The sequence below is a fragment of the Triturus cristatus genome, chromosome 11, assembly GCF_964204655.1.
Source record: "Triturus cristatus chromosome 11, aTriCri1.1, whole genome shotgun sequence".
Classification (NCBI taxonomy): Eukaryota; Metazoa; Chordata; class Amphibia; order Caudata; family Salamandridae; genus Triturus; species Triturus cristatus.
In genome coordinates, this window is record NC_140594.1 from 147,835,714 (window position 1) to 147,855,632 (window position 19,919).

At 44.5% G+C, this 19,919-nt stretch overlaps 1 long non-coding RNA gene across 1 annotated transcript; it reads left to right on the forward strand.

Annotated features, from left to right (window-relative positions):
- Positions 1-1,089: 1,089 nt before the first annotated feature.
- On the forward strand, positions 1,090-19,130 carry LOC146783766 (uncharacterized). Its single transcript, XR_014970948.1, has 3 exons — positions 1,090-1,157; positions 5,880-5,929; positions 18,591-19,130. It is a non-coding gene; the product is annotated as an uncharacterized LOC146783766 (long non-coding RNA).
- The last annotated feature ends 789 nt before the right edge of the window (positions 19,131-19,919 follow it).

Sequence of the window (19,919 nt, forward strand, 5' to 3'; positions counted from 1 at the left end):
TCACAAGAAGCCTCCCATAGGGCAGCGCATGCGTGCTGCGCTAGGCTCGACCTAAAAAAGGCACAGCACAGCTGGTGAATGGTGTAAGTGAAACAAAAGTAAACTGCCAACAACAAAAAAACGAGACTAGTTTAAAAAATGAGAACAGTTTTAAAACAGTCAAAAACGCCTTGATTCGTCTTATACTAATATTGTCAAATTACTAGTAGTTTGAGAATATTTGTATAAGAAGAATCAAGGCTTTTTGGACTGTTTTAAAGCTGTTCTCAGTTTTTGGAACTAGTCTCGTTGTATTTGTTTACATTTTCCTATGGTACTGTACACCTTACGTTGAGTGAGCATTCATTAGTCGTCCTACCACACCCAGGACCAGCTTCAACATGCTCCAGTGAGCTATACCTTCCTGCCGCTTATTTCAGATAAAGTGAAGCCAGGGCAGAGGAAGACTGGCACGTTTTTCACGTTATGGGACGCTTTAAAGGGCACAGATCAGTCGAGGTCAAGGCGCTGAATATATACTCTTCATCTTACTATCAAGGTTAATAACCAATACAAATATAACTTAAAATAGTATCTTTGTTGGGCTGGCATTAGGTATGTAAAGTGCTCTTCTACCCCGAGGCTTCTTGGCACTGTCTGAGGACTTACATCACAGATAAAGTTCAAATCTGAGATCTATGATCCAGGAAACAGCCGGGTCATAAGTTGTTTCTGTAAAGCCAGATGGTTGTCTGATTCCCAAATCTCAGACTGTGTAGAGTGTGTAGCTTAACTGGGCAGCATGCACCCAACAGGTGCCTCTGCCCATATGGATCCTGTGATGTGGAGAGATACTGGCAAGGCTGGTGGGTGGATCGCAGGCCTCTTGCTGTGATAAAATGCCAGGACATGTTACTAGGACCAGTGATCCGAGCCTCAGGTAAGCCGTATGTGTCAAGCGCAGAGCTTTACATCGAGTGCTCTGATGTGCAGCCAACCAGAGGAGGCACGCTGCCTCTTGTCAATGCTGGCAGCAGTACACACTCTCTGAGTCTTGGAAACCTTGCAGCCACAAGAGCATATGCTGGGAAACTACAGGTACAAGCCATTGCAGCAACCTAGGCTGGATGCAAATGTAGCAGAAGCCACAATGCAGCACTGCAGATCCTGCAGCAGAGGTAAGATGTGCTGGAAGACATTCCGCTTTCGAACGGCCATCTTTAACAACTGACCCCGCCTGGGACACAGGTGGCAGCTCTATAAGGCTGGGAAGATTCCTCACCACAGGGCATGAAGGATGGACAGGGTCCTGGGATATCTAGCCAAAGCTCCATTGCCTAGTTATCCTTGTTTCTTCAGATGATAGGGTCTATTGTACGCTGCTCATCTCAGGACAACTGCCTCCTTTAGATAAGGGCAGGACAGCAGCTCATTGATCAATATAGGTAAAAAAAAAAGACCGGACCTTAACCTGCAATGACTGTCGCAAGAAGGTGCACGTACACATTATTAAGGGCAGGGTCCGGTGCTAAGGTCCCAGAATCAGGTGGCAGAAGAAAGGTTTGCTAGATTCAGCTGGAAAAGGACACAAACCAGTCAAGAAATCTGTTTAGTTATGGTTGGTGCAATTTTAAAGAATTGAGATAGACACACCAGTCACAAATTTCAAATAGCAGTTGCAGGGAAACTGGCCACTAGTTGTGTGGCCTGCACAAGTAATGGGTCCACATTGGCCCTCCACTGGGAACCAAACACCGCATTGTAGGGCTTGACTCGTTCAGGGAGTCCAAGGCCTATTCAAGGGTGCTGGTGTGGGCTAGCAATCACCATTCACTGGGATTCAGTAATAACAATCAATGAATAATTACCTTTTCTTTGTAAAAGTAAAAGTGCATTTATTACACACACTCTACTCAGTACTACACAGTAAGTTGCAAGAGTACATAAGGCTGGAGGAAATAGTTTTGACGACATTGTGTAATCATCTCCGACCCTTTTAAGGGTCATATAAGCACATCCATCAGGTGAGTCTTCAAGATCAACAAACTGCATATCAAAAGTATAATGATTTTAGGATTAATGCAATAATCAACAATAACCATGTGTAAATGCACTTATTAATGTTAATAAAACATATGAACTTTGATCAGTAATCACTGTCAGCATTATTATATCACTAACACATTAAAAATGAAAGCGCAATCATAAAAACAGCCCCTAGAGGACATCACATTCCGATTACATAACATGTAACCATATTCGTAGCCACTAGAAGATGCTATACAACATGTACCTTTCTTTAGACACCTTCTGCCCTCAATAACTGACGCCATAGATATAGCCCCTAGAGCGCACTGTATTTCCAGCTGTACGGCACATGCTTCAGCCTGGGCATTGCTTGAAAGTGGAAGAGAATTCAAGGTTGGTCCTTCCTTTTTGGACCCTGCAGACATAGGCTCTTTACTATTTGAAAAACGTCCTGGAGTGTGCTACCACGCTGTGGTGTAATTCCTATATCCCTGATAGGCTCTGCGCATTGGAATAATATACACTATAGATTTAACATAGGACTGAGGTCAGTATGTCTCTATCGAGTATATTAAACTTAATTACTTGTGTGTGCCAGCTAACTCAGAGGTCACTAGAAACTTCTTGAATATACAAGAAGGGATTAGTTTCTGACAACCGCATAAACATGACAACTTTGTTTCCCTTAGAGTCGGAACAATCTCACAATTGTGGAAACAATAGATAACAGTTTCACTCAGTCAATTGTGCATGTTTCGTTTCTGCAGAGCTGCACAGAAATAGAGAGACGGGCGTTTCAATAAAAAGGGTTTATTGAACAGTCTTATTTCTCATGCAAGAGATATGAACTGCTACAATCATAAGACAGGCTGCGAAGTACAATATGTACAGAGTTAGCAGTAAGATAAAATAATACTGCAATAGCATGGTTTGTAGCTTATGACATATATTCATAAAATACATACATAAATAACACAGGCTAAAATGTGGATACTCATCTGAAGCTTCTAAATAGTTCTACCTCAGTGTACCTAACCTAAGTGTAGTACGAGGTAAGAAGTAGGTGCTGTTTTCTAAAGTATAGCTAACTATAGCTATAGTTTTAGCTTTGCAAAGAGTTGCCAAAAGTTTCTCTAAGTTCTAGTCTGCTCCATACCTTAGAATGTGCGAGGTTGGAATCTCTTTTCCGGGACTCAATATCTAACACCCCGCAAGGAGAGTCAGAAACACTGGAGCTGGATTCTCTGCAAAGAGGATGACAGCGTCTGGTCAGTGAGTCAGGCTGGAGCTCGATTTCCTTCCGAACTTGCTGTGGCGAACCGCAAGTAGGCAGTCGAGCTGGATCGTGCCGGAACGGTGGTTTACCAGGGCAAGTGGAGGTATATTTATACCTTAAAGGTGTTTAGGAATGCCTGTATTGACGTAAAAGTCGCGCATCGGAACGTCATGAATGAACCCCTAAGGAATAGATGTTCATGCATACTAAATGAGTTCTTAGAGAAATCAATATCCAAGCAAGGGAAATTTCTAAAGGCTTAAGAGTCCGGTTTTCCAAGAACTTGTTGTGACGTGGATGGACGGATGTAGGAGACCATGCCTGTATTTGGTTAGCATGGACAATGCCTAAATAAGGGCTGGATTTTCTATGCCTAAATAAGGGTAATATGAATTGTACCTATATAAGGGCAGAATTCAGGAAACCTATATACAGAATATACGGAATCTAAATCTACACACATCAATTCTTCTGTAGCCCCCTACACCCAACGCTCTCCTGGCAGCATTAGTGGCGCTAATGCCTTCCTGGGGGCAACCACATCAAGGAATGTTGTTGGCAAAACAAAGCCCCGCAGGGCATTATGAGGCGTTCTTTCCTGGGAGCCTGAATATATGATTAGCGACTTCTGACGCTAGCATTTGATTCACTGCATGGCTGACTGTTTCCCCTTTCTTGTTGTGTTTTTTTGGGAGGATACTCAGCCCCACCTGGGCATCCCCATGTGCCTCCTTTGATGGGGGCAGCACAGGGAGCCCACATCTGGCCCCCTCGACTGGAGCCAGCATTTCTCTGTCTCTGCTCCCTAATGCAGGCAGGTGCTTCCCCAGATCCGGGCACGGGGTAAAGGGCGGGCCCATCGCAGCTGAGTCCCATAGCCATCGGGGCCAGGATTTGGGATCCCCGGTCCCTCTTTTCTTCAAAGAAGCACAAAGGAGCTTTACTGGCAGGGGGACCGGAGTTCGTGGTCCAAGACCCCATTGATGAAATCCAGCCTGGGATTTGGGGTCCCGAACCTCGGGCTCTTCTGGCTCTGAGGAACAAGCTCCATGCACCCCTCTCCCCGATAACAAATTATACTAGACTCCTTGGGCAACCCCCTTCTTGCGTCTTGGCAGCCTGCAGCAGAGCTCCATATGCTCCGAGTTTCGCTGGTGGGGAGGTAAAAAGTGCAAAAACAACAGTTGATGGACAGAATGTAGAACAATGTCATATATTCACCCCAGTACAGAGATCTGGGCCTAAATCCATCGTTTCTTTGCTCACCATGCCATTCCAGTTTGAACCCAGCCATATGCAAATCAGTCTTGACCCTGTGCCTCATGGGAACAGTCCTGCTCGAACTGCCAAGCCAGGTCTTCCCTGGACTGGAAACAAGCATCCTAGGACCGGTTTCGGGGTTTCAGCCCTCTTCAGCCCATTTGGTTTTGTTCGCCCTAAGTTGGCAGGGTATGCCCAGACGTGGGTCGCTTGCTCACTTTGCCACTGAATTCAAGCTAGCCTGGCTGATGACGGCTGATTAGCCAGAAACCGGTCCCAGGATGCTTGTTTCCGGTCCAGGGAAGACATGGCTTGGCAGTTCGGGCTGGACTGTTCCCATGAGGCACAGGGTCAGACTGATTTGCATATAGTCATGTCTGAACTGGGGTGGTGGAGTGAGCTAAAGAATGATGATGGATTAAACCCAGATCAGTTGACTGGGGGTGAGTGCTTGCATTGTTCAACACTCCATCTATCATCCCCTTTGGTTTTGTTTTGGGGAGGTAAAAAGTCAAATCCTTCTTCGGTTGATATTGCAGACACCATTTTGCATGTTTTTAGGCTCATTCAGCTCCTGGTGGTGAGCCCTTGCCACCTGAAGAACTATTCTCAGGCCTCATCACCACTAAGGTGGTGAAGTTTGCAGGGACTGGTTCCACTGGCTCCCTGCTCTAGCCTTTCTCCTTTACCATCCTCTGTGGCTTTTCTCCTCCTGGGTGTAGAAGTCCAGTTCTGTCTCCCAACTAGTCCTTCGGTGGTGTAAGGGGACCAGTTTCCTTGGTCCTGGGAAGAGCCCCACTGGTCCTGGGGTCAACTGCAGTCAGAGCCCTTAATCCAGATGGGAATCAGGGGGTTCCTCCTTCCATCTCTCCATTGCTGCCGCCTCCAGTCCCAATGTTCAGCAGAAAAACACAACCACAAGAGAGCACTCCCCGTTGTGCAAGACCTTTAAAGTGGGGGCGGATGGTTCCAGGAGCTAGGCACCTCTAGCCTATCCTGGGGTGCGCCATCTTCCTCTCCGCCCCTGTCCCAACCCTCCTGCACAGCATGTTAGCAGAATTCAAAATGGCATCACCCAGGAGCCACTAGTCACATCTGCTCTGGGGGCTTCATCTACCTCCGCCAAAATCACTGGCAGGGCCTTTCCCATCAAACTTCAAAGGGAGTCCCTGTAGGAGGGCTAGGTGGATATAAGACGTGGCGGCTGAGTAGGTTTCTAAATTTTGGTGTTTTATTATGATCACAGAGTTACGCTGGTAGTGGGTTTCTTTAGGTTTGACAGTCTCTTTTTCCGCAAGGATATTGCTGATGCTGAGCTCTCTTTCCTTCCTTCTAGGTGTATCCCGAGTGGATGTCGCCGCCAGTATCCTCAGAAAAGAAACAGCAGTAAGTAAGAGGATTGTATATTTTCCATTTTCTAGTCCGCCACCTCACCCGTGATAGCTATTAGTGCAGGAGATAACAGTCCATGACCCATCCTGGGTCTGAAACAGCTTCACTCTACACTTTCCCCTTGCGTGTCCTGGTGTATTTTTCTATTGCTCCCCTGGATTCTCAGTCACCTGGAACAAGTATAGTCTCCCCGTAATAAGATGCTCTGAATTTCACACCCAGATCAGTGATCCACCCGTGTGTTAATCAATAAGCAAACGGTAGTGCACCTCACACAATTCTGAATTTGTAAATTAAACTGGAGTGCCCTTTACGCAATTGTCAAACAGCTGTGCCTTTTAAAATCAAACAGGTCATTTACTTACCTGCAAACCGATAACCTTCTTTTCTCCCATCAGTTCCTGCCTGAGTGAATACAATAAATGCTTAACACACCCTCCTGATAAGCCTGACCCCTCGACCACACTACAATAAAGAGAGCTTTTAGCTATTATCTAATTTAGCCTCTGCAATACCTCTGGAGATCTACTGAACTCTGTGCACACTATACCTTACTTTGGTATAGTATATACAGAGCCAGCTTCCTACACCTCTCCACAGGCTTCCAGGATGCGGTACGGTCTCAGGCACACTTTCTTCCCCGGAGGCGTATTTATAAGATGGTTGATGACAGTGGTCTTGTCAGGAATAATGGAGAAGGGGTCGTAAGTGGGTTCTATGAGCTTAGTTCAGGCTTTCAGTGAGGTCTGTATCGATACATTGGTTATACAAGAGAGTCTCCTCACGAGGGGTTCCGAAAAGACAAGTAAGGGTCCCTCCCATTTCTTCAGACGGTTCATGTGATAGATCTGGGATACTTTTTTTATCAAGGTTCAACTCAATATATATGACAGGAGTCACTTGTTCCAACACTTAATAAGGGCCTTGCCATTGACCCAAAAGCTTGTGTTCCGAGGAGGGTTTCATTAAAAGGACAATATCCCCTACGGTCAGGGTGCAAGCCTTTGCCCTTTTGTCATACTGGGATTTTTGGGCTTGTTGGGCATGCTCCAATTTGTTCCTCACTATATTTTTAATCTGACCTAAATGAGTTTTAAGACTAGTAACATACTCCGAGAGGGTCTTTATTTTCTCCTTTTCTTGTTCCCATTCCTCTCAGACCATGTCCAGCTAAGAACAGGGCTGACGACCAAAGAGTAACTCGAAGGGAGAAGATCCAGAGCTCTATTGGACTTTATATCTGATTGCAAAAAGATTTCAAAAAGAGCCCTTTCGGGAATTCTAATCTTGAACATAGGTTTTTCATAGCCTTTGCAAAGTGGGTTGTGTTGGGCTGTCTTAGAGCCACTGCTTCGGGATACCGAGTTGTGTAGTTTACCATGACAAGGACATATCGGCATCCACTATGTGAAGGGAGAAGGGGACCGATATCCATTCCTACTCTCTAAAATGCTTCCCCGATCACCAGAAGAGGGAACCCTTGAGGGACGGTAACAGCTATTCTTTGCCATGCAGGGCATCCCCTGCAATACGTCTTCACCATGCCGGGCCAATAAAATCTATCCAGGATATTCTGTGCTAAAACGTCCACCCAGTAAATGGCTATGGGCAGGAATAACATTTTCTCCCTAAAGGGAGCGGATATTAATAGCTGTTGGGGTTGGTTCTTCCCTCCCTTCCTGTACAATAACCCCTCCTTAAGAAAGAATTGTGGACCTACTTCCTCAGGATCTTCCTGCTCAGAAACTGTGTTACATGCTTCTCTGACCAGGGGTCCTCAAGTTTGGCAGCCCGGAAAATTCCATCAGAGTTCCATATAAAGTCATCAGTACCTACAGGTAATGCAACCGATGGTGATTTCTTTTCTTCTCTTCTTTGCTTCTTACTCTTCCATTCTTTCGTGATAGGCCATTCATAATCCTCGGCCAGGGAGAACGGTGCGTTTCTCCACTACTAGTCACTTTCCTTTCAGGTGTCTTGGACTAGGGTTTCCAGGTTGGGTATAGTCGTTACCCGGGCATATGGGGACATAAGAAATGTGCATAGATGCAAGTAACTGAGAATGATTTTGTTAGATAACTTTTAGCAGTCTCCAAAAGCACGTCAGTATATGTACTTAATCCGAAGTCGGTGCCCCTTTTCTTACAAATTTAATTAAGCTAGAACCAATTTTGTTGTGGCCCAAAATTTGAACCTCCGAAAGCAATAATAGCTGACTGTCTTAAATCAATGGCATGTATGTGCATTCCATGGCTAGCGTATGTCCAGCGGTTCTTTGGTGATTTTTCTCAACCTGAATACTTTGAGAATCCTGACACGTTACTTACCATCAGTAGAACAGCATTGAAAAGGGAGGCAGTGACTCGTTTGGAAAACCTTAACTTGATAACCGAACTTCCAAAACCTTCTGTTTTACACAACCAACTGATATTAACCACTTTTAATATGCAGCCTTATCTTATAACTGTGCTAAACTCATGGCATAGGTTTGTTCTTACACACTTCAGACTGGACATATTCCACAGGCTATGCACCTTCCCTACCATGAATGATTGGTAAACAGATTTGATAAACTGTCCCTGCAATGACAGGTTGCCCCAGAACACAATGCACGGTGGTTCTCTTGTGTAAATTTTACTCCCAATATAGGAAGCGGTACATTTTACCAATAATAAGACAGTGACGTTTTACACAATGTCGTCCTGCATATTTGTACCTTCAATCATTGCCATCGCTAGAAATTTGCTGCAGAATGTCATCCTTCATATGGGCCGTGTTTTATGGCAGAAAGAGGATGACACTAGGTACCACCTAGGACATGGCATTGGGATTATATATTTAAGGGGCATGGACAGAAGTGTCTTGGGGAAGAACTGAACCTGGAAGTTAACATGAAAAATATTGCACTAATGCACTTTAACCATTTTAGGATTATATCAGTATAAATGTCTAAAGGAAGGCTTGGTAGCCAGGTGTATTTTAGCAATCTGTTCTCATGTCTATAATGTTTATTTAATGTTTGTGATTGTACCCAGTTAGATGATTTTTAATATTTTGAGTTCATGATCACTGTATTTTTTCTTTTTAGATGTAATGAAATGAAAATGACGTATGCTGTTTTTTATCTGTGTAAATGCTTTTATGGTTGTCTGTCATGACTCCGAATAAAGCTATATATGACTATGGCTAGTCGTTACCCACAATTAATGGTTCTGACAATTTAGGAATGAGTCCCACCTGTAGAGGTACGACAGAGTCAGCTTGGTGTTGAAGTTGGACCTCCGTCACGGGATACAGCTTCTTCTCCCCGTGGACACATTAGATGTTTACCGTTCCTGTTGGGTTTGTTACTCCCCCTGAGATTAACTGAGGCCGGATAATGCCCTGATGGCATCCGATGTCCACCAAGGCTGTTACAGGTTCCCCATTCACCTTCATCTGACAGTGACAGGGGAGTCGAGTATTGGTTGTAGTACAGTAGAGACACCTAACCAACCCAACCTCCATAGCTTCCTCCTTCTGGGGCCAGTGTCGAGCAATATGTTTGAATCCCCCAGAATGAAAACACTGCGGTCCAGGGAGTGGGGGTCTGGGAGTAGGACCAGGTACCAATGGCACTACCTAGGGCTTCGAGGTCAACCCTGGCCTGTGCGATTTTACGGAACTGGGGCCAGTACTCCTCCTACGGCTTTCCTCACGGTCTCCCTGGAGCTCATGTGCTCGGGTATAGGCGATTGTGATTTCGACTGCTGCGTATGTTGGTGTACCCATTTCTAGACCAGGGGATGTAAGGAGGCAAGGTATTGTTCTAAGTATATCTTCTCAAAGATTACCTCTTTCATGGAACTGATGGGTTTAAGCCAATGTTCAGTCATATCCTTAACTCTATAGTACAAGGCACTGGGAGTCTCCTGTGGCCCTTCCTTGATCTGGTGCAACCTCACCCTATATGTTTCCTCATCAACCCCCAGTCTCTCTAGAATACTCCACTTGATCTCACCATAGGGAGTGATTCCTTGGGGATTAGCTGCCTGATAGGCGAATTGAAGCTCTCCAGAGAGTAGAGTACCCAAATATTGAGCCCATCTGTCTGCGGGCTATGCAGCTGCATTAAATTCTTTAAAAAAAAGTCTGAGTCTTCTCCACCAATATATTTCTGCTGGACCACCGATGGCAAGGTGGTGTGACGTCTTTGTTGACCCAGTACATTCACCAGTTTCCTTATGGCTGTGTCCTGGGACAGTGCCTGGCTAGTCAGGGCCTTATGAAGGTTTTCTCTATCTTCCGCAGCGGTATTCCAGAACTGTTCAATAGCCTTTTCCATCTTCTGTTGGCTCTCCACCATACAGTTAACTACAGCCTCCATATCACCAGATCCCACTTCTGACACCATATGTAGGATATAAGGACGCGGAACCTGGAACAAGTATAGTCTCCCCATAATGAGATGCTCTGATTTTCACACCGTGATCAGTGATCCACCCCTGTGTTAATCAATAAGCAAATAGTAGTGCACGTCACACAATTCTGAATGAGTAAATTAAACAGGGGTGCCCTTTATGCATTTGACAAACAGCTGTGCTTTTACACCTCGCATTGAGTGCCTTGTTGGTCACTGATCATGCGGCTGGACTCCTGAAATTGTAGGAGGGAATTAGGCGAGCTCTACACACCCTGTGGCTGCCTCTCCCCCATAATGGGCCAGCTCCCTCCCTCAAGCCATTACCCACAACGCCACATCTCTCCTGAGTTGTGACAGGCCAACCAGAGTACTCCACCACTCTTCCATCCACGTCTTCTGCGACTTGTTGAGGCTGGTGGTGATTTCAGTGGATCGGGTTCCTTCCTCCTCAACTTCTGGTGACCTGCGGCAGGATTCTTCTCCTTCACTGGGTTTTTCGCCATCTCTCTCATACCAGGTTCTGCGGTCCTCAGCATTTTTGTGCGCTCCTTCGTCCGGCCTAGATTGGTTCACTGTCGTTGGGGCCCGCCTACCTGTTCCAAGAGAGAGTGGTCCTTCGTTATTGTTCTTGGCCCTCTACAGGTGCCGCCCGGTTCTACCCTGTGTGTCTCTCTCAGTCCACAGGCACAACGGTGGCGAGTCAATACGGCAGAGTGGAACCAGGGGTTCACTTCAGGTAAGTGAGGGGGTTCATTGGGCTCGTTCTCACAGTCCTCTCCTGTGTGGGCTCCGGAGGTCTGTTCTCACTCCTAAGTTCAGTGGGCTTGGGCTGGGCCATCCCTGGTACATTGTGACAGCTGATTGATTGATGCAGATCCTTCAGCCCCACCCCTTTCCTCATCAGGAGTTGAGTGAAACACTGTTAAATGCAGCCCTTACACATGTGCACATGCGTGTACACACATGTTCACGTGTAACCAGCCGAGTGACCCTTACCGTGTTGCATCGCAGTGGCCTTATCTTAAAAGGCGGACACTGGTGGTAAACACACGCATTCCATTTACTGTGAGTTTATCATGGGTGAGTCTCCAGTGATGGGGCTCACTCACAGCAAAAACATCACATACAGATGGTCAAAAAGCAAACAATTCAGGTGCATTTGATGGGCAGAACCTATCGCCTTAGTGCAGGTAAGTGAAGCAGGCAAGCTGAACTGCTTCAAAATAAGTTTGTGCCAGACTCGGTTGAGGCTTGCTCAAGAACATTTTGAAAATGTAAGGGAAAATCTGTGCATTTTACACCGCATTTTCCCCATTTAAAGTTTCAGTTTTAGTATGAATTTCTAAAGGGGTATTCAGGAAACGTAACTATACATCAGAGAGCCCACCCCATTAAGCATTATTTTATTCGAAGCAGTAGCTACTGTACTCAGGCAGTGTCCATTCAACTTTAGATGGCACAGTCTTTTCTTTGATTTGATTTAAGTGTAGTGAACCTGGCCAAGTAGGGCGTCAGAATGCTGTACAACATGAAAGGGAAGCATGACGAGTAGCAATTGAGGGAATTACAATCTTGGCATTTCTTGTTTTCAAAGGCGTGTCTCAGCAGAGCTCTTGTAATTTAATGGCATAGTACTGGCAGCTGCATGCCAAACTAAGCAGAACAGTTCTATGTGAACAGTATAGCAACACTTCAGTGTTTACGAAACTGTGAATTTACCTATGTGATCTTTCCTTTTCCCTTGCAATCTTTTCCTGCACTCTCAGAGCTGCTGAATATGTTTGTTGCCCTCCAGAGCTCTCAAAAATATATTTTGGAAAGCAGTAGCACACGAATATGTGTATGTGTTTGTCGGATGTATGATGATACAACGCAAACATTTACAACGCATGCCTTTACAAGCAGTTTTTACATCGCAACATTCATTACAACGCATGGTTTTACATCGCTTGCCATCACAATGCATTTTTAGAATCTACATTTACAACGCATTCCATTACAACGCATACCCTTACAACACATACTATTGCAACGCATATTACTTCGAGGGCAACAGTAGGGTAAGTGTTGGATAGTGTAGGGGTAAAAATTACTATTCCCAATCCAGTGAGTGCCATAGTAGGATAAGTGTTGGATAGTGTACGGGTACAAATTACTATTCCCACTCCATTGAGTGCAACAGTAGGGTAAGTGTTGGATAGTGTAGGGGTAAAAATTACTATTCCCACTCCAGTGAGTGCAAGAGTAGGGTAAGTGTTGGATAGGGGAGGGGCAAAAATTACTATTCCCCATTGTCCCCATTACTTAGCTTATATTGCGTTGTAATGGCATGCATTGTAGAGACATGCGTTGTAATGACATGCCTTGTAGTGACATGCGATGTAATGGCTGCGTTGTAATGGCATGTGATGTAAAGGATGTTGCGTTGTAATGACGGAGTTGTAAAGGTAGTGCGATGTAATGACTGCGCTGTAAAGGTTGTTTCCTGTGTTTGTGTAACACACCTTAAATGGTCGTGCAAAATCAGGCAAGAGGCAATGAATGAATGACAATAAATATTATTAACTTTTTAACATTGCTGCTGTCATAGCAGCTCAGCTCAGAAGGGTAGCAACAGTGGTGGAATGTAATATGTGAAAGAAAACTCCAGCTGAGCTCCCCTAGCAGACTAGAGCTAGGTCCCATAATTCAGAGGCTGGGACCTGAGCAGCTAATCCCAGCCTGAGCCAGGGTCAAGGTCAACGGTGTGCTGTCAGACCTTTTCACTGTGTCTAGGGACACCAGGCAGGGATGTCCCTTATTCTCCCTCTAATTTGTGCTATACATGGAACCCTTGGCTGGAAAAATCAGGGCCAACCCAGAAATTACAGGGGCCCCTATTAACAAGCATGCATATAAATTGGCGCTCTATGCGGAGGATGTAATCCTCAGTCTGACCAACCCCTCTTGGTCATCGTCACTTAAGTTCTTACCATTCAAATTTGACTCTTCTGGGAGGGGCTCAGTCTTGAAAATCAGCCCTCAGAAATCGCTGATTTTGAACATTTGGATCCCAAGGGAAACGCAGGACATTTGCAATGCACGTATCCACTGGCTTGGTCAAACAAATATGTCCAATATCTGGGAATCAAACTCTGTTCCTCTCTGGCCAAAACAGCCACTCCTAATTACGGTGATTTGCTCATCCTAACCTGCAGGGATCTTCAATCTTGGAACATCCCGGCCTTTCTTAGTTGGTCAGAGTTGCAGCAATTAAGATAACCTTCCTACCTAATTTACTCTGTGTATCCCAAACCCTGCACTTACACCACCGCCCAAAACTATGGAAATGATACAGAAACCGGTAGAGAGTTTTATTTGGGAGGGCAGGAAACACCGATTAACAAAGAAACCTGCGTCAGGGTACTTATTTCTATACCATCACTGCTAACACCATTGTAGGAAATCCTGATTTTATTCACTCTGCGTCAGGGCTACCCTTTACCTAATGGAAGAAAGTGAACTGTAAAATAATTGGGGACATATAAGATGCCAAGGGGATTAGATTAGTGAAGTTCTGCATCCACTGAATTGAGAAAACTTGACTGGTTGCCTATACATAAGAGGGTACTTTTTTAAAATTCTCTGACTGGTGTTTGAGGCATTCAATCATAGTGGACCACCATATCTCATGGCCCGTTTTACGCATTAGAAAACACAGAGGGTGTTGAGGTCTTCTTCTGCCAATCTCCTAAAGCCTCCGCCCTTCAGACTAAAGACCCAGTAGGAAAAGTCTTTTTCAGTACTTGGCACCAGAGCCTGGAACCAACTTCTGAATTCTATAGACAGTGAAGCAACATTCAAGAAAAGTGTGAAGACTTGGCTCTTTACGGCACCTGACTCTCTTTGCCTTTCTATATTTAAAAACCTCTCCTTCCAATCTCAGTCTGTCTTAGGCCCATGATCGAGCGTCAGGATGCTTCATTTGGAGCGATAGTTTGCGCTACACAAGAATAACTTTCATTCATTCAATCACAATGCTTTAAACAAATACATTTTGAGGTCCCTGAACCAACTGATACTGGCACATTAGACACAGGGTCTACCAGGCTACTGTTATAACCCATGCTAGTGGACCCCTCACTCCCTTTGAAAGATGGATCATTTACAAGGAGAATGATAAGCATCTACCAGCTGATATCTGCAGATGTCTACGGGGTACTCTCCCCTCGCGACGACATCCACACAAGAGAGATTGGCATTAGAATTGGAACCCACCTCTCAGAAGAGAAATGGACCATTATCCATCATAGAGCTCGAACCAGTGCAGAGTGTGTAACAGGAATCGTGCAATACTAATATCTCACTGCCGCTCGATTGCATGCATGGAATCCCACAGGGCCAGATGGGTGTTGGCGGAAGTGTGGCGGCATAGGCACATTAACACACCTGCTGTGGGGATGCCCCAACCTAAAGATGTATTGGCAAGAAGTTGAAAGATATAAATAACTAGTTTTTACAAAGGAATTCCACAATTCCCTTCATACATTCTTCTTGGTCCACCTAACAGACAGACCTTCCCACTCTGCTCACACAGGGGAAGGTTATTTAGCACTGAGCGCAGCCAGGCACATCATCACCGCACTCAGGGGTTCTTATTGTGTCTCAGATAACAGATCCTGGCTTTATAGACTCTGAGATTTCTTGGGAATGGACAACTTTCAGCTGAGTTGGATCACTAACACGCTAAACCGCTTTGACAGAATATGGGACCTTGCATATCGTTTCTAGCAAGAGGCTTCAAGGAGCTCTCATGCCCACAAAACATTAGAATTTTGCAGTTGGCCTGGGGTCAGTAGCCTGAGACCCCTGATGATGGGGGTAGATCCTGCATTGACCTGGCATATGGTGGGAAGTTGTTGCATAATTGTGGGTGAGGATACAGCCATTACTGAAGGCTCGGCATTGTTACATATGTGGGCTTCTGGAGCGGTTGGACTCTTCCTCGGGTCTTTTTTTTAGTTCAATCTCTTCTTCATTTAATGCTCCTTTCTTTCTTCGTGATTGAACAGGAGAGGGTGCAGTCAAATGCCTGACGGCTGGTACCTGTAGCCAGGAAAGCATTACCTAAACCGGTCTTTGGGTGGCCACCCGTAGGCTGGTTTGCCACAGATATATAAAGAAACCCAGTTTGTTCAGTTACCTACTTCTGGTAAACAATACTCCAGAAGGAGCAATAGTTCCTGACAGTAAAGTTTGGTAAATACAGGAAAGGAGACTGGATGTCTGTGGTGGACCAAAGATATGTAACAAAGGCTGTGTCTCAGAAATATACTGCCATGCTATTTTTCATGAACTAGTCCTTTAGTTGGGTAGCCAGGTGGATGTGCAGGGAGAAAAACATTCTGATCAGGAAGTGACATGTTCAAATCATCCACACTACCAGGCATGTTTTTGTTGTCACGCTTCGTCATAAAGTGCCTGTGCAGGTGTAAATCAGTTTTCTATTCACTGTGCTGTCACTTAACAGAAGATGGGGAACTGGAGAAAGGGAAGCCCCTTTGCAGCTGGGACTGAGAAGCCCAAGGCCAATGGGATCAGGAGTCCTAGGAGCAGGTTCCCTTTCTGGGGTTTGACAGCAAACATGGTGGTTGATTCTTGGCAATAGCAGTTGTTGGGCTTCCACTGCTTCTCTTACAGTTTGTGCTTGTTTTGTATCCTGCACTTATGTTGTTTTTCCCCTTCCTCAGTTCCCTCCGTACTTAGCCCTGATTAGGCAGGATTCTGGGTGTCTCCATCCTTTCCCTCTGTGTTCCTACAGGTCATCATTTCTTACAAAGAAGCGTTTCTTCAACTATCTGCTCCACCTTCTTAGTGACTCTGGAAAGACTGAAGACTTGCCTCCCTTTGGTTCTCTGGCTGTGTCCAGCTATCTAGGGGCTTATTGCAGCTGTTCCTCTACCTGACTTTGGTAAGCATCATTCTGGAACAGGATCACACGTGTTATTCTGTAAATTACAGATGCACCCCTAATGTGTTATATATTAGTTACACCGAAACCCAAAGGTCTAACAGGCAGGTCTTACAGAAAATACCTTAAGGTTTAGGGTCTCAATACCAGAACTTCACCTGCCTCTCTCTCCACGTACCCCTCTTTTTCTGAGGATAGCAATAGCTTTAGACTCAGACTTATCCCTAAACAGGCTGAGGGTTCCCTGATTTGGGGAACGACACAGTTTATCTTTGGTCCTGAGAAACCGCAACATATCTCAAGCCCTGACAAATTAGTGTTCTGAGACAAATACACTGTTACTTCAGAATTTGAAAACAAAGTAGCAATTTTCACAGTAGTATCAGCAAGAGCATTGGCACAGGATACTTTGTCCTGTGAAACTTGGTGTGCAGCACATTTGACTTCCTTGGAAGCTGAAGAGCAGCAAACACATGTTTTAGATACGGTGCAGTTTTGCCTTGAAAACCTCTGATTTCCCCTCTATTAGGCAGATCAATTGTTGCAGATAGATTATGGATCGAAGAGTCCCTGGCCCTGGTTCCATCTTCATGTATGCATCCCAAGGTCTGATCGCAGGCTGGTAGGCCTTTGTTTTGAGTTCGTCTTCCCTTGAAAATCTACTGGTGAAGGGTCTCCAGTGTAAATTGACTCATACTGTACAGTGATCCATGATGGCATACTTTCGGATGTTCGTGTTCAACATAAAAATGTGTCATTCCATCTATGTGTGCTGCATCTGTTTGCACCACATCTGCTTTTGCAGTCGCTGGCACTGCAGCCCCTCTGTGTAAACCCCCTGGTGCACCTCCCAAGACTCAGCTCCATTTACTCGATTGGAGAAGGTTAAATTGTGTAAGTGGTCCTCCCCTCTCTCTGCCTTGACCTCATCAGTGATTTCAGTAAAGAGGTACAAGGGAGGCAGCATAGTTAGGTGAGCAGCCTTAATTGCATTCTTCATGTGATTACTTTTATCTCAGGGGGAGACCATTGTCGTGTGCCCCTGCCACTTGAGTAAGCTTTAGATATTATCTGCCCTGTAACGACATGTACAGTAGGATTTGCATTCAAGCGTTTGGTCCATTTCTTGAACCCATTTACCCCGGTCCCATGCTGTCTATGATCTGATATGAGTACTTCCAGTGTAGGGTATCTATCAACTTTTTTGTGGTCAGTGGCAACTATTAATGGGGTGATCTAATAACCAGACCCAAACGCTTGATGTTCGGCACTGTATTTCATTTCGGGATGAAAGTGATCTGGTCAGGGTGCTTCAGACCCAGTACTCTGAGAAGAAGCATATTGGCTAAAAAATTGCTCCCCAGTTTATAGTAGGTGTTGAGCATCAAAAAGGGCCTTAATGAGGTCATATCCACCTTGTCCCTTCCTTGCTTTGGTAATGATACTATGAGAGCTTCACTGGCAAATGGGCAGAACAACTGTTCTGTCCTCGGGCATTTATAAACCTTTACCAATTTCACTTCTAAATAATCTAAGAATGTCCCATAGAACTCAACGGGGAAGCTATTGGATCCTGGTACTTTTCCTCTCACCATGTCCTCGACTGCAATGTTATGACTCCACCCAGTGTCTCAGGCTCATCAGGGGATAGGGTCAACAAATCCACTGCCTTTATATACTCTTGTATTTTGGAGCCGCATGCAGGGCATTATAATGCAGAGCAAACGCTTCATTAATCCCGATTTAAGAGAGTACCTGTGCTCCCCTTGCATTTCAAATGCTTATGGGGTGGGTATTCTCTTTTTGGGAGACACTAGTCAAGTGAGTAATCACCCAGCTTTGCGCCATTCATTGTGGGTTTTGCCAAATATTCCATGTAATTGTTCTCCCTCAGTCTCTGTACTGCATATATTAACCTCGCCCTCTCCTCATTCAGTGTGGCTTGAAGCTTAGGGTGTTCTGGTCTTCTTTTTTGACTTTCTCTTTCAGCTCTTATTCCTGCCTTGCTATCTCTCAATGTTGATCATATCTGTACTGTTGTAGCAATGCCAGAAGTACAAACTGTGATTCTGATTTCTTACCAAAATGGCATACAGAGAAGAATTTCTAAATATCTTACGTGCAACTCAAACTACAGAGCGTATTTTTTTAATGACCATGTGATGAATATTATGTGGGCAGCACTATTTTCCCTGTTCGGAAACGAATACTAGAACATCTTCAGGCCATCAGAAAGTCAGACACAACATATCCTATAGCAAGGATTGAAATCTTGACCTAATACTATTATGTGCAATTGACAGGGTGGAACAAAATATGAGAGCAGGTGATCCTGAGGAATACCTGAGATGATTGGAAAGCAGATACATCCTTGACCTCAACACGAAGCAACCTCTGGAACATTATATCGATGAAGAATTAGCAGTCTTTTTGAATAACGTCGAACAGCTCACTTAAGTCAAGCAGAAGATCATAGACTGCCAAGAGAGATTTCCTCCCTCCCCTCCCACTCCACCGTAATTTTTAATATGAAGATTTTACAAGGAAAATGGTTTCCATTTACTTTTACTGGGTTGAATATGCAAATTCCGATAATTAATATTACCCACTGGAGAATATCATAGAAACATGCACTTTTGTAAGAAGTAGACAGGTATTTAGCTTATGTGCATGATTAACAAACAATGCTGTTAATTAATTGAAAATGAAGTTGAAACTTTATAATTTATGGTATATGACCATTACTATTAGTAGAAGTGAAATATTTGATATATATTTGTATTTCACACCATAGTGAATTGTAAATGTTGACATATGGGTGTATATTTGCACTTGATAGCACTTCTGGCACTGTCTGCACTTCTCACACTTTAAGGACATACCCATAATAATTTGATATTAGGAATGCACCTTGTGAGTGGAGTAAAAGTAAAAACAGATACTTTCAAGGGTGTGACAATGTTAGCAGCAGCATGTGTACTTATAAATCAACATGTTGTTGCTACCTTATGTAGAAGTCAATTCTATTGAATTGAAAGTTTGTGGTAATGTGGACATGAATGCGGACTTAGTGTGAACCAAACTATGAAAGCATGAATTTAAGAGCTATCCCTTGGTTGCACTATTTGCTCTTATTCATTATTGTAATGAATATTATTGAACATTTGTTTTAAAGTGGTTATCACTTAAAAGTGAGTTTACAACTAAAATCAGTGATGATATATTGTTCTTAGATGTCAGAGACTTTGAAGCTCTGACATATAGAGAATTTGTAGTCTTTTTTAATGTTCACCAGTTCTGTCACTATTTGCATTGGATACAAGAATGTCTGTTCAAGGCTAATGCTGAAAAGCGTCACATCTCTCAATAAACTATTGAGTAATGAATCCTAGATAGCCAGCTTTTCTGTTTGCCTGGAGGTGACCTGGCTTTAACACTGGACTGGAGCTCTACCTGTAGGCTGGCTCCAGCGCACAAGAGTGGATGTGATGGGTTATTGCAGCATTTGGACTTTGCTTTCTGCCTGGTTGCCGCTTCGCTCACCTGCTGCTTTCTCCAGTCCGAGGGGGCTGCAACAGGTGATTTTGCCGCTCCTGCCCTCATTTGAACTCCTGCAACGGTCCGAGGGGACC